The 10,437-nt window shown below is 56.8% G+C and overlaps 1 protein-coding gene across 1 annotated transcript in view; it reads left to right on the top strand.

The window, feature by feature from the left end:
- Positions 1-428: 428 nt before the first annotated feature.
- Positions 429-10,437, top strand: part of PDGFRB (platelet derived growth factor receptor beta) — a 32,549-nt gene continuing 22,540 nt past the window's right edge. The window contains exon 1 of the mRNA XM_030283823.4: positions 429-813. The gene's annotated coding sequence lies outside the window, so the exon portion shown is untranslated. The remainder of the gene's footprint in view (positions 814-10,437) is intronic.

Below are 10,437 nucleotides of genomic sequence, written 5' to 3'. Positions count from 1 at the left end.
GGGGGCTTGAGGGGGAAAAAAGAGAAAGAAAATAAAAGAAAAAGAAAACAGAGGGAAAGGCCAGAATTGAAAGCAGACACAGGGAGAGAGCAGCTCCTTCCCTCCGGTTTAAGGAGGCGATAGTCGGGCTGCTCCGGGCTCCTTTTGTTCCCTGTTAGCCGGGCCCTCATCGCTCGCCCCATCTCAGCCCGCAGCAGAACTCTCCCCTCTCCTTGCAGCCACTTTGGCTTCTTCTCCTTTTAAATTTTTTTTCTTCACCCATCACACTCGTCCGCCGGGCGCTAATCGCAAGTTCTGCTCCGCAAAGGGTCCCCACAGAGGGTGGAGGGAGGAAGTCGGAGGAGCTGCGCTGCTCATTGGCGAGGCAGCCTCCCCCCTTCTCCTCCTCCCGAGGTCTCTTTTATTTATACACGCACGCACACACGCGTGCACATCCCTCGGCCCCGGGCTTTGCTCCACGCTCGGGTCCGAGGAGGCAGAACCCCCTCCCAGCTGGGCTGGGGCTGCACTGCTCAGATGCACTAGAGGAGCAGAGCAGGGGCTTGGCTGCAGCCCAGCCTTGGCACAGCCTTGCCTCTCCTTTTGATTTTATTTTATTTTTTCCCCCCCCCCTCCTCCCTTCCACTTCATTTCTTTCTTTCCCTCTCTTTCGCCTTTAAGTGGAAAAGCCTTGCCAGCTGGGGAAGGCTGGGAGGGCAGGGAGAGCCTCAGCAGGCAGCAGATAGAGAGTTTGGAGGAGGAGAGGAAGGAATTTCGGAGCCTTCCCGGTGGGACGTGCGGCGCAGGCACTCGGCTGGTGGGACCCTGCTCCAGGTAAGCTCTTGTGTCGCCCACCCGGGGGCTGACTCGCCCTCCTGCTCAGCTCTGGCTCTCCAGATGGGAAATGTCGTGCTGGAGCTGGTACAGCCCCGAAGGACCCTGTCCCTGAGCCAGCCCGGCTGCTCTGCAAGGGGCTTTGCTCCCCTCCAAGGGTCGGCAGCCCGAAACGCCCACCGAGCTCTGGGGAGATGGTGTTTGGTGGAAAGCAGCTGAATTCTCCAACATCCCGAGGGAAGGAATACGGCATCAGCTCTCAGCAGGTCCTGGGTGGGGATGGCTGAGAGGAGAGAGGGGATGCTGCGGCTGTAGGACAGGAAGGGGGGACCCCACTGCAGCAGGAGTAGGGCCCAGGTGATCTCTGCTTCTCCCTGGATCGGGGCTTGCCCTGGCTCTGCAGGATGGTGGCTGTGGGAGGGCTGGGGTGTGCAGGGGTCAGAGGCTGCTCACCGTGCCAGTGAGATATCCTTTGGAGTGTGAGTGCAGAGCAGTGTCAGCCCTGTCACTGCCAGCCTGTCCAAACACACCCATGGCCATCAGGCTGCTCCAAGGACTGTGTCACCTCTGTCTGTGGCCATGGCAGCGCTCCTGTGCCTGTGGGCATGGAGAGGGACATGTGCAAGCCCTGCCCAGGGTCTGTGCCTGGGAGCGCTGCATACAGGAGAGGGCAGAGCTTGGTAAAACTCTACTAGGCGTGATGTGGGCAGCTGCTCTGCTGTCCTGAGAGCACAAGAGCTGAGGGCCTCCAACAGGGCAGAGCTGGTCTGGAGAGAGGCTCTGACAGCCCAGGGACAGGGGTGAGCATGACCTGCGGGGCTTTGGGGCTCACAGTGGCCTCAGAGCATCCAGCTCCTGCACTCACCTGCAACTGGGAGTCATTCAAAACAGGATTTGTGGTGGAAAGGGATGTTGTGCTTCTCCATCCTGGTCCCAGAGCAAATGGGGTTTATGCTAAAGCATGGGGAAAGTAGCTTAAAGTAGTTGGTCTGGTGTGCAAACACTGTGCTGGCAGAGGCTTGGCATTCCCAAATCTTTTCAGAAGATCTCTCATTGATGAGAAGGATTAGCAATGCTGAGACCCAGTGCTTCCCAGGGGCCATTGAGGGGTGGCTGGGAGGGTCATTCCCCCTCAGCACCCTGCAGGACAAGCTGCTTGTGCCTCCCATGCTCTTGGGGAAGGAGTGAGTTTCATGTGGTCACTGTGAGCCAGTGTCAAGGACGTGTCTCTGCCTGGCAGAGGACACAGGCCAGGCTGGCTTGGAGGAGGAGCTGCCAGGCAGCTGCCCTGGTTGGCAGCCCAGGCCAGGGTCTGACATGAGGCTTGGAGTCACTCCTTGACAGGGATGTCACCCAAACTTGGGTGTGCTCTGGCTGCTGTGGCAGCCACCAACCCTGGGCAGTGTCCCTGAGCCCAGGAAACACCCCTAAATCAGTCAGTGCATCGGGGGGATCGGAGTTTTGGACAAGCACCAAGTCACAGCATGCACAGGGCTTTTCTCTCTTCCTAAAGCTGGCTGTCCCTTCCTCCAACTCAGGACCATGGAGGGTCCTCACAGAAGGAGCAGTCCAGGAGACAACAGCCACTCAGCTCCCTGTCCCTGCATCACCTCCTGCATCCCTGCCCAGGCCTGGGAGTGCGGGGTGCCCGTGGTCAGTGTGCAGCAAGCACAGCCAGCTGCACTACTGCAGTCTGGGAGAAGTTAGCCATGGCTTATTGTCCACAGTCCTGGGCATATCTTGTGGTGTGCTGCAGGGCTCTGGCCTGGGCTTGATCCTGTGCAACCCCTGCATGAACCAGCTGGGAGGTGGCTGAGCACACATCCTGCACCCTGGGGTGGCACCGAGCTGGGTGGGCAGCTGTGTGTGACGGGATCCCAAGAGCTCCAGCAGAGCCCAGAAACGAGCAGAGTGGCTGTAGTGGACACAAACCAGATTGCAGCACGGTGCCAGGAAACCCAAGCTCTTCCTGAGGGATGTGCTGGAAGATGCATGGCTGGAGGCAGCTCTGAAAGGCAGGGTGGAGGGAGCAGGTCCTCCCCAGCAAGTGACACCAGGTGCTTCAGCAGGGATAGGCATGGAGTGGATGGGCCCAGGGGCAGCAGTGAGGATGGTGAGAAGTCCAGAAGAAGCTGCAAAGAACTGGGAGAGGGGTTGATGTGGCTCATTGGTCACTGGGTGTTGTGGGAAGGTGGCACACAGCTTCATGCACAGGAAAAGGCATCACAGAAAGAAAAGAGATTTTAGGAGGAATATCTCTAGGCTTAAAACAGAAGGCTGAGTTCCTTCAGCATCACAAGTCTCAAAGCACACGTCAGGGAAAGCTCTGGCTGGAAGACATGGGCACGGGACAGTGACACCATGATCTCTTTCAGCCTCATTTTTGATGGGTCTGTGACAGGATTTCCAAGGCATTCAGAACAACTCTCTCAGGGAGAGGAGAGCACCGAGCCTGCCTGCAGGAGCAGAGCAAGACAGGATTGTCTCAGTGAACACCAGAGGAAGGCTGAGATTAACAAATGCTCTCTAGCTGTGGGAGTGATGCCATGCAAAAAGAAACCATTGGCTGGATGTGGCTTTGGCCAAATGTCCAGCTGCTGCCAGAGGCTCCAGGCAGGGACTTCTCTGCCTGGTCCTCAAGGTTCCTTTGGCCTCGGTGTCTGTTGGGAAGTGGGATGGGATTGTAATGCTGGCCACAGTGTCAGGCTCCAGCAAAGCTCTGCCTGGGATGCAGTGTCAGAGGTCAGGGAGCAGAGGGGCCGTGCTGCGCTGAATCCCGTGGGAGCACAGCGCTGCCGCTGGCAACCAGGGCTGCCTTTGACCCAGAGCTGGAAGGAGCTGGGGACCATGTGGGCTTGGGGCTGGCTGGATGTATCCTATCCCTGCAATTGGAGCTGAGCACTTCGTGGAGTTTGTTTGTTTGTACTTTAAGCAAGGGAAAGAAATCCCCTGGAGGGGAGCTGCAGGGGGAGGGGGGTATAGACTGGGTATTGTTTCCTGAGGGGCTGGAGCAGCTCCAGGAGGCTCCTTCCGCTCCACCAGGCAAATTGGACATAACGAGGCTTGTTTTAGGGGTCGGTGTTCCCCCTCCTCCTCTCCCCCATTGCCAATTAGGGTTCCCAAGCCAAGCTCACCTCTGTCCTGTTCTGCTGCCACTGAGACACCTCCTCCTGGAAGGGCAGCAGGTTCCAGCACCACGGGGAACACAGAGCAGCCCCAGCTGGGACAGGGACACATCCTGGGGATGCAGAGAGGGTGCTGGGATGGGTCATGGGCTGAGCAAGGTGGTCCCTCAGGCCCATTGTCCCCCCGTGTGGTAACAGGAGCTGTGCAGTGATGTACTGCCCCTCACACCCTGCTTTTCCCTGGGTGCACACCGGGCTGTGGCACACCCTGGTGTGTGTGTAACCGTCCCTGACAGCCACAACCTGCACAACAAGAGGACCGTGGTGTGTGGAGCCTTTGCAGGGAGCAGGGAGCTCACAAAAGTCCCACAGAAAGGCTGGTGCCAGGAGAGCCAGGGCAGTGCAGTGTGTGGTGTCTGTCCTGCACCCATGGACGGACTGATCCTCTCCAGGCCATACCTGCAGGGAGTGTGTGAGACAATCCCACCCAGGAATTGCCTCACAACCGTCCTACACTCTTCCTTGGGCTCAGTAAGAGCCAGTGTGTGATGGAGCTGGTGGGAAGCTGTGGGGTGCAGGAGCTGGAGCAGGGAGGGTTGGAGAACGCAGGGATATATCAGGGCACTGCACTGATTGCTAAACCCTGGAAATCCACCAGGAAACAGATGGAGAGCTTTTCCCTGCTGTGGAAGGGAGGGTGGCAGGTCTCCGTGGGCAGCACAGGGGTGCTGCTCCCAAAGCAGCAGGAGATGGGCAATGCTGCTCCTCAGCCCCATCCTGCCAGGCCCTCTGCCTTCCCTCTTCCGGCCCAGCCACCATGTGAAAGAGGCTGTGACTGAAATCTTAATGCTACCAAGACCCAGCAATTGGCACCAATTAAATTGCTACATTCATGTTTGAATTGCTTTAACTGGCGAGACACACTGTCTTATTTATACAAAAAAATATGTTTGCTTGTGGGTTTGTCTGAACCGGTGCCAGCAGAAAATACACCATTTCAAGCCCTGTGCTCTGCAAGCTCATTCTCCTCTTCCAAACTGGAAGTCACCTTGGTTTCAGCCTTTGCCAGGCAATGGTGGCAGAACAGAAACACTGCTTTCCTCGGGGCCGGGCGCCCCAGGCACCACGAGAGGGGTCCCCTCCTCTCTCCCCACAGGCAGCTGCCAAGTTTCCTTCTCCAGCCTGGGAGCTGTTTGGGAGAATATGGTCTGATTCAGGAACAGGACTCTGTGCCCATTTAAAAGCTGCACTCGGGGAGGGCAGGGGGTGCTGGCAGCTGCTGGTGCCAAGTCCTGCCTCAGATTCTCCTCTGGAGGTTCTGTCAGGTTTTGGGGGTAGGGGCTGTTTGCAGAGCATGGGTGCAGGGGGCGGGGGGTGATTTCTGATTTGTGACTGAGAGGAGAAGTTAAAAAGAAGCCTGCATGCAGGTTGGCAAGAATGGCTTATACTGCTTGGGCAGAGCATGCAGGGGAGATAATCCATCTCTGCAGCCCTGGTGCCAAGTGACACCATCCTGGTCTTCCTGCCCCACACGTGAGCCTATGCAGGAGGGGGCAGAATCCGCTCACAGCACCAAGAGCTGCGCCAAAAATTGCATTTTGCCCCCTCTCAGCAATCCAGAAGTAACAGGGCCAAACAAAAACCCCTCCAAAAGCCACCTCTGCCCTTCACACCCAGCACTGGCTGGCTCCATCCTTTCCCACCCTGGCCACAGTGCCAAGCTCCTCTCCAGTCCCTGCAGATAGGCTAAGGGTGCCTGACCACAGAGATGGTGAGTGCCTAATCCCAGCCACGAGAGCCTAAAACCCCAGAACAAAGCAATTAAGCTTGGGTCCCTCGGAGGCAGCTGGGAGGAGCTGATGCATCCGTGGAGATTATCTCCTCCTCCGCAGATCTCAGGGAAATGCTCACAAGAGGATCAGGTTGCTCAGCCTTTGCTGCGATGTTGGACTGGTAAAACCACAACACTGCCTGCTCCTGGGGCTTTGCAAAGCCCCTGCATCCTACTGGGACTTGGGATGGTTCTTTTTCTCATCCTGCCTCTGTTGCCCTCCCCTCGCAGCTTATTAGTGGTTAATTAGAGCCAGCTGGGACCTTTGGCTCCAGCCCGGGCCCCAGCAGAGCAGCCACCCTGGATCAGTGGCTGTGAGCAGGTGATGGAGGTGCTGATTGCTGGGGACTGTTCTCCTCCCTGTGCAGACACCAACAGAGAGCTTCCCTTGAATCACCATGGGAAGGCAGACACGACTTTCTGGCAGCCATGGAACAAGAGTGAGGAAAGCCCATGGGATGCCAGGACGAGGGATGAGAAGCCAAGACAGTCCTTGATCTTGGTTCCATGTCCCCTGCTTCCCTCATTTCTCTGCTCTGATGGGGAGAAGCAGCAGATAAGTAGAGGGACTCTGCTCAAGGCAAACAACCCCCATCCAGTCTGACATGCCCAGGAGCTGGGACCCTAAAAGTGCAGTTTGGGGGTGGAGGGATAGGAGAACCGAGTCACTCAGCCAGCCCCAAGGCTTTGCTGTCCAGTTGGAGGGGCCAGGGGGATGCAGGCGGATATTTGGGTCCCTGCAGCCATTATCGTAATTGGCATTGCTTACATGCTTGTGAAACAGCGTGGGATGTTCTCCCAAAAATGTCTTTGTTGTCACGGGTAATAGAGAAATTAGGGGACTGTCATGGACGGCCCTGGCTGGGCTGTGTTGGGTATTTTAAAGCACCCATTGGAAAAGAGCACTGGGAAGGGCTGAAATGCTCCCAAGGGCACATTTGTACCTCCCTGAGGGGATCATTGCACTACAAGGGGTGAGCCCTGGGTCTGCACAGGGCTGTGACCTCTGTGCTGCTCTCACCACACCCCGGAGAGCATCCCCAGACATGCACAGTGCCAGGCTTTGGGCTGTGCTCCAAAACACTGCCCAGCCTCCAGCGCCACCCCAGACCAGTGCCAGCACCACCATGAGCCAGTGCCAGCCCCACCACAGCCCTGGCACAAATTGTCTGCCCCAGGGAGACCAAGGTGGGCAGGATTTGACCTGGGTGAGAAGCAGGGGATGCAGCAAGGCACAACTGGGCATTGCCTGGCACGTGGCAGCCGTTCCTCCCAACACCCCCTGCCTCCTTCCCCAGGCCCAGGTGAGCCCTGGTCCTCACCCAGGGTTTTCCCACAGTCCAGGCCAAGCTTGCAGGCTCTGGGGAGCAGCCCACAGGCTCTGGCCTTTCCTCCCAAAGCGGAAGCAGGGGAGCATGCGCAGCCGAAAGGGCCATGAATACCATCACTGGGGCTGGGGGATTATTTATAACGCTGGCACCTCTCCAAACAGATGTTTCTTTTTATTCTGAACTTGCACTAAATGGGTCACTCGTTTCCTCTGTCTCCCATGGGCTTAAAACAGAGGGGGAAAGAGGAGGGGATGTGGGTGAGAGTGCAGGACTCGCCCTGGTCCCACGTCCCTCCGTGCTGGCTCCTCACAGTGTGCTGTGGAGAGCCCATGGCAGGAGAGTTGCTGGGTTCTGTGGGTGGACATCGTGGTCCCCCCTCGCTCGGGGAGGGAGGATGGCCGTGGTCAGACAGGGCTGCGTGGGGCTCGCCTCCCCACCCCGTTCCTCATGTGGCTGACCCCAGGGCAGCTCAGTCACACTGCTGGGGCTCAGTGTGGCCTTGTCCCTCCCCCTGGCAGTCTCCCTCCCCTATTCAGGGTCACAGTCCTCCATTTCAGCTTTCTGTTGGACGCTGTCAAAGCCTGTGTCAGGGTGCCCTGGAGGAGGCTGGGTGTGCCACCTCGTGTGCTGACATCTGCTGCAGGACCCTCATAACCACACAGCCACATTCTCAGATGCCACTGAGGCTGGGGACCAGAATCTGGGTCCTGGGCAGGGGCTTTGGCCATGTCAGATCTGCTCCCTGATGCAGGTCAGGTCCCCTCCTGTGGGCACAGTGTCCCTGGGCATGTCCCTCAGCTCATCCCCAGAGGTGGCATCTGCCCATGTTTCTCCTGTCTCCTAGAGAGCTCAGTCCAAGGCTGTGGCTTTAATCACATCTTCACAGCCAAGGAGCTCTCACAAAACCACTCAGAGGGTTTTGACATTAATGACACTTCCTGTGCTTGCAAAACTTCACCTCTCCCAGACTGAAACACCCCCAGATCCAGCACAATGCCAACAGGTACCCAGGCTCTCAGCACCCCCCGGTCTCAAAGTGTCTGGGTAAAGCTTTGGGGCCCCCTTGGCCCTGGCATGTGGCCAGGTGAGGAGGGGTTTGCCCCTAGGTGTTCATCCTGGTGCAGGGATGGTCTGTGGGATGCGGGGACTCCCCGGCCCTTCTTCTCCTCAGTCTGGTTTCAGATTTCCTACCTCTGTGTTTTATCAGCAGCCGTTTATGGGCCTTGGGATGACAAGTTCCCCATGTGTGTGCCCTGCCTAATTCTAGCCTTTTGCTGGGAAAAAGAAAAAGGGCTCAGTGATGATAATCTGGCCTGTGAGTAAACATGGTGTCATGGGAGCCAAGGGACCCCAGAGGAGAGATGTTGCAACTCTGGACAATTCCAGCCAAGGGAAAAAAAAAAAAACAACAACCACTCAGTTTTATTTAGATTAAAGGGTGGGAAAGAAGCAGTTGCAGAGGCCAGAGGGAGAATGGCAGAGGAAAACAGGACAAGCCAAGGAGTTTCACTGCCGGACAAGCAAGGTTTGGGTTTTAGGGGTCATCAGCCTTTGCTCGGGGATCCTTCTGCCTTCAGAAGCAGGGGATGGTGTCCCCCTCCTCCTGCCAGGAATGCCTTTGCTTCCTGGCTGTGAGAGGTATTGATCATGGGATCCATAGAGGGAATTTTTTATTGCATATGGGCACCCATGATCTCACTTAATGACTCAGATGTGATTAGACAGAGAAGAAATAAAGTATATTTGACTTCCCACTAATTTGCACCAGATGTCCCTTGCCTGTTTGGCAGGACAGCAGGGCCATCAAGCATTGTGGGAGTGCCTGGAAGCACAGCCCTGCAAGAAAAGAGCTAGAAATAGAAATCCAGAGGAAGAGAAAGGATTGGCAGCTGTGTGAGAGCTCCTTCCTGGTCAGACGAGATGCCCTCATGGGCAGGGCCAGCATCCAGCACCTCTGCCCAACTCCACAGGAGCAGCCATGAGGGCAAGGAGAGCATGGCCAGAGAGAAGAGTAATGTGGACAATGGATTCAGGAATTGCCCCTGGAAATACAAAATGGAATTTGCTGAGAGGGGGCTGTGCACCCTGATTTCCAGTGAACAGTGCATTACCTTACTGGTGACTAATGGTCTGTCGGGAGCAGAGCTCCTGCCAAGGTGGCTGTCAGGGTGGCTGTGGCTGCTCTCCCACTCCCCAGCATGCTGAACTGTCTCTTTCCCTGAGCACCAGCTCTGCAGGCTGGGTCTCAGCTCCCACAGCTTTGGGGGTGCTTGTGGGACCCCACAAACACTGGTTCTGCCCAGGGCACTGGTTGTGGAGAGGCAACAAACATGGTCTAGGTGTGCTGGGAAGAGAGCAATGGACTGGGAGGACATCCGTGGTGTTCCTAACCCATTCTCTCCCATGGTTTATGATGTTTACAGGGCTGGAATTGGCCCTGTCCCACAGGATCCATGCTTGGGGCTGGGCAGTGCCCTGCAGTGTCTGTGCCAGCAGTGGCTGCAGTGTGTGCTCTGCCAGGATGCTGGGAGACACACAGGGAGCAAGTGCAGAGGGAAGGGGCTCAGCCTATGGCAGGGCACACAGAGCAAAATCAGAGGAAATTCTTGCCTTGTTACCCAAGAACAGTGAAGGCTGAACCCACACAGCATATTTTGGGCATTAGCAAAGGCATTTTAGGCTTACTAGCATTCTTTAACAAGAGAGAGGTCTGGAGTGGGGGAACATTAATGAGTCAGTAAGGTCTGGTGATGCTTGAGCTGCTTAGCAAGGCACTCTGAGGTGCCAGGAGTAGTAGAGGTGGCTCTCTAAATTAAGGTGGTACTATCCCCAGCGGAGGCTGGATGCAGCTCTTCCTTTTATCCAAACTCCTGGGCGTTGCCCTGCTCCTGCTGCAGAAATTCCTGTCCAAGTTCATCAGCCACAGAGGCATCAGCCCCGGCTGCTCGAGCGAGGGACTGGGGGAGGAGGCAGAGGAGAAAGCTCAGCTGTCATCAGATTTGGGATGCAGGAGAAATGGGAGCAGGCTGCTCTGGAAAAGCTGTGTAGTCATGAGATGGGGAATCATGAGACTTGAATCCCAGTCCTGGCGTGGCCCTGGCCATGGCCTTGGCCGTGCTGTTTGACCTCTGCTCTGGCCCTCTGGTGTGTCCTGTCTGTGGGATCACAGAGCCCTGTGCTCACTGCTGCAGCTGCTCTGGGATGGTGGGGTGACCCCTTTTATTCCATCCCCCAGAACCCCCCTGCAAGAGCACAAGGCTGGAGATGCTCAGGCAGGATCCCAGCGGTGCCTGACCTCAGCCAGCCCTGGGACACTCCTTTGCCAGCCGGGAAAGCC

The sequence above is a fragment of the Taeniopygia guttata genome, chromosome 13 (assembly GCF_048771995.1).
Source record: "Taeniopygia guttata chromosome 13, bTaeGut7.mat, whole genome shotgun sequence".
In the NCBI taxonomy this organism is placed as follows: Eukaryota; Metazoa; Chordata; class Aves; order Passeriformes; family Estrildidae; genus Taeniopygia; species Taeniopygia guttata.
The sequence above is the reverse complement of the archived record's forward strand: the minus strand, read 5'-3'. Positions and strand labels throughout refer to the sequence as shown.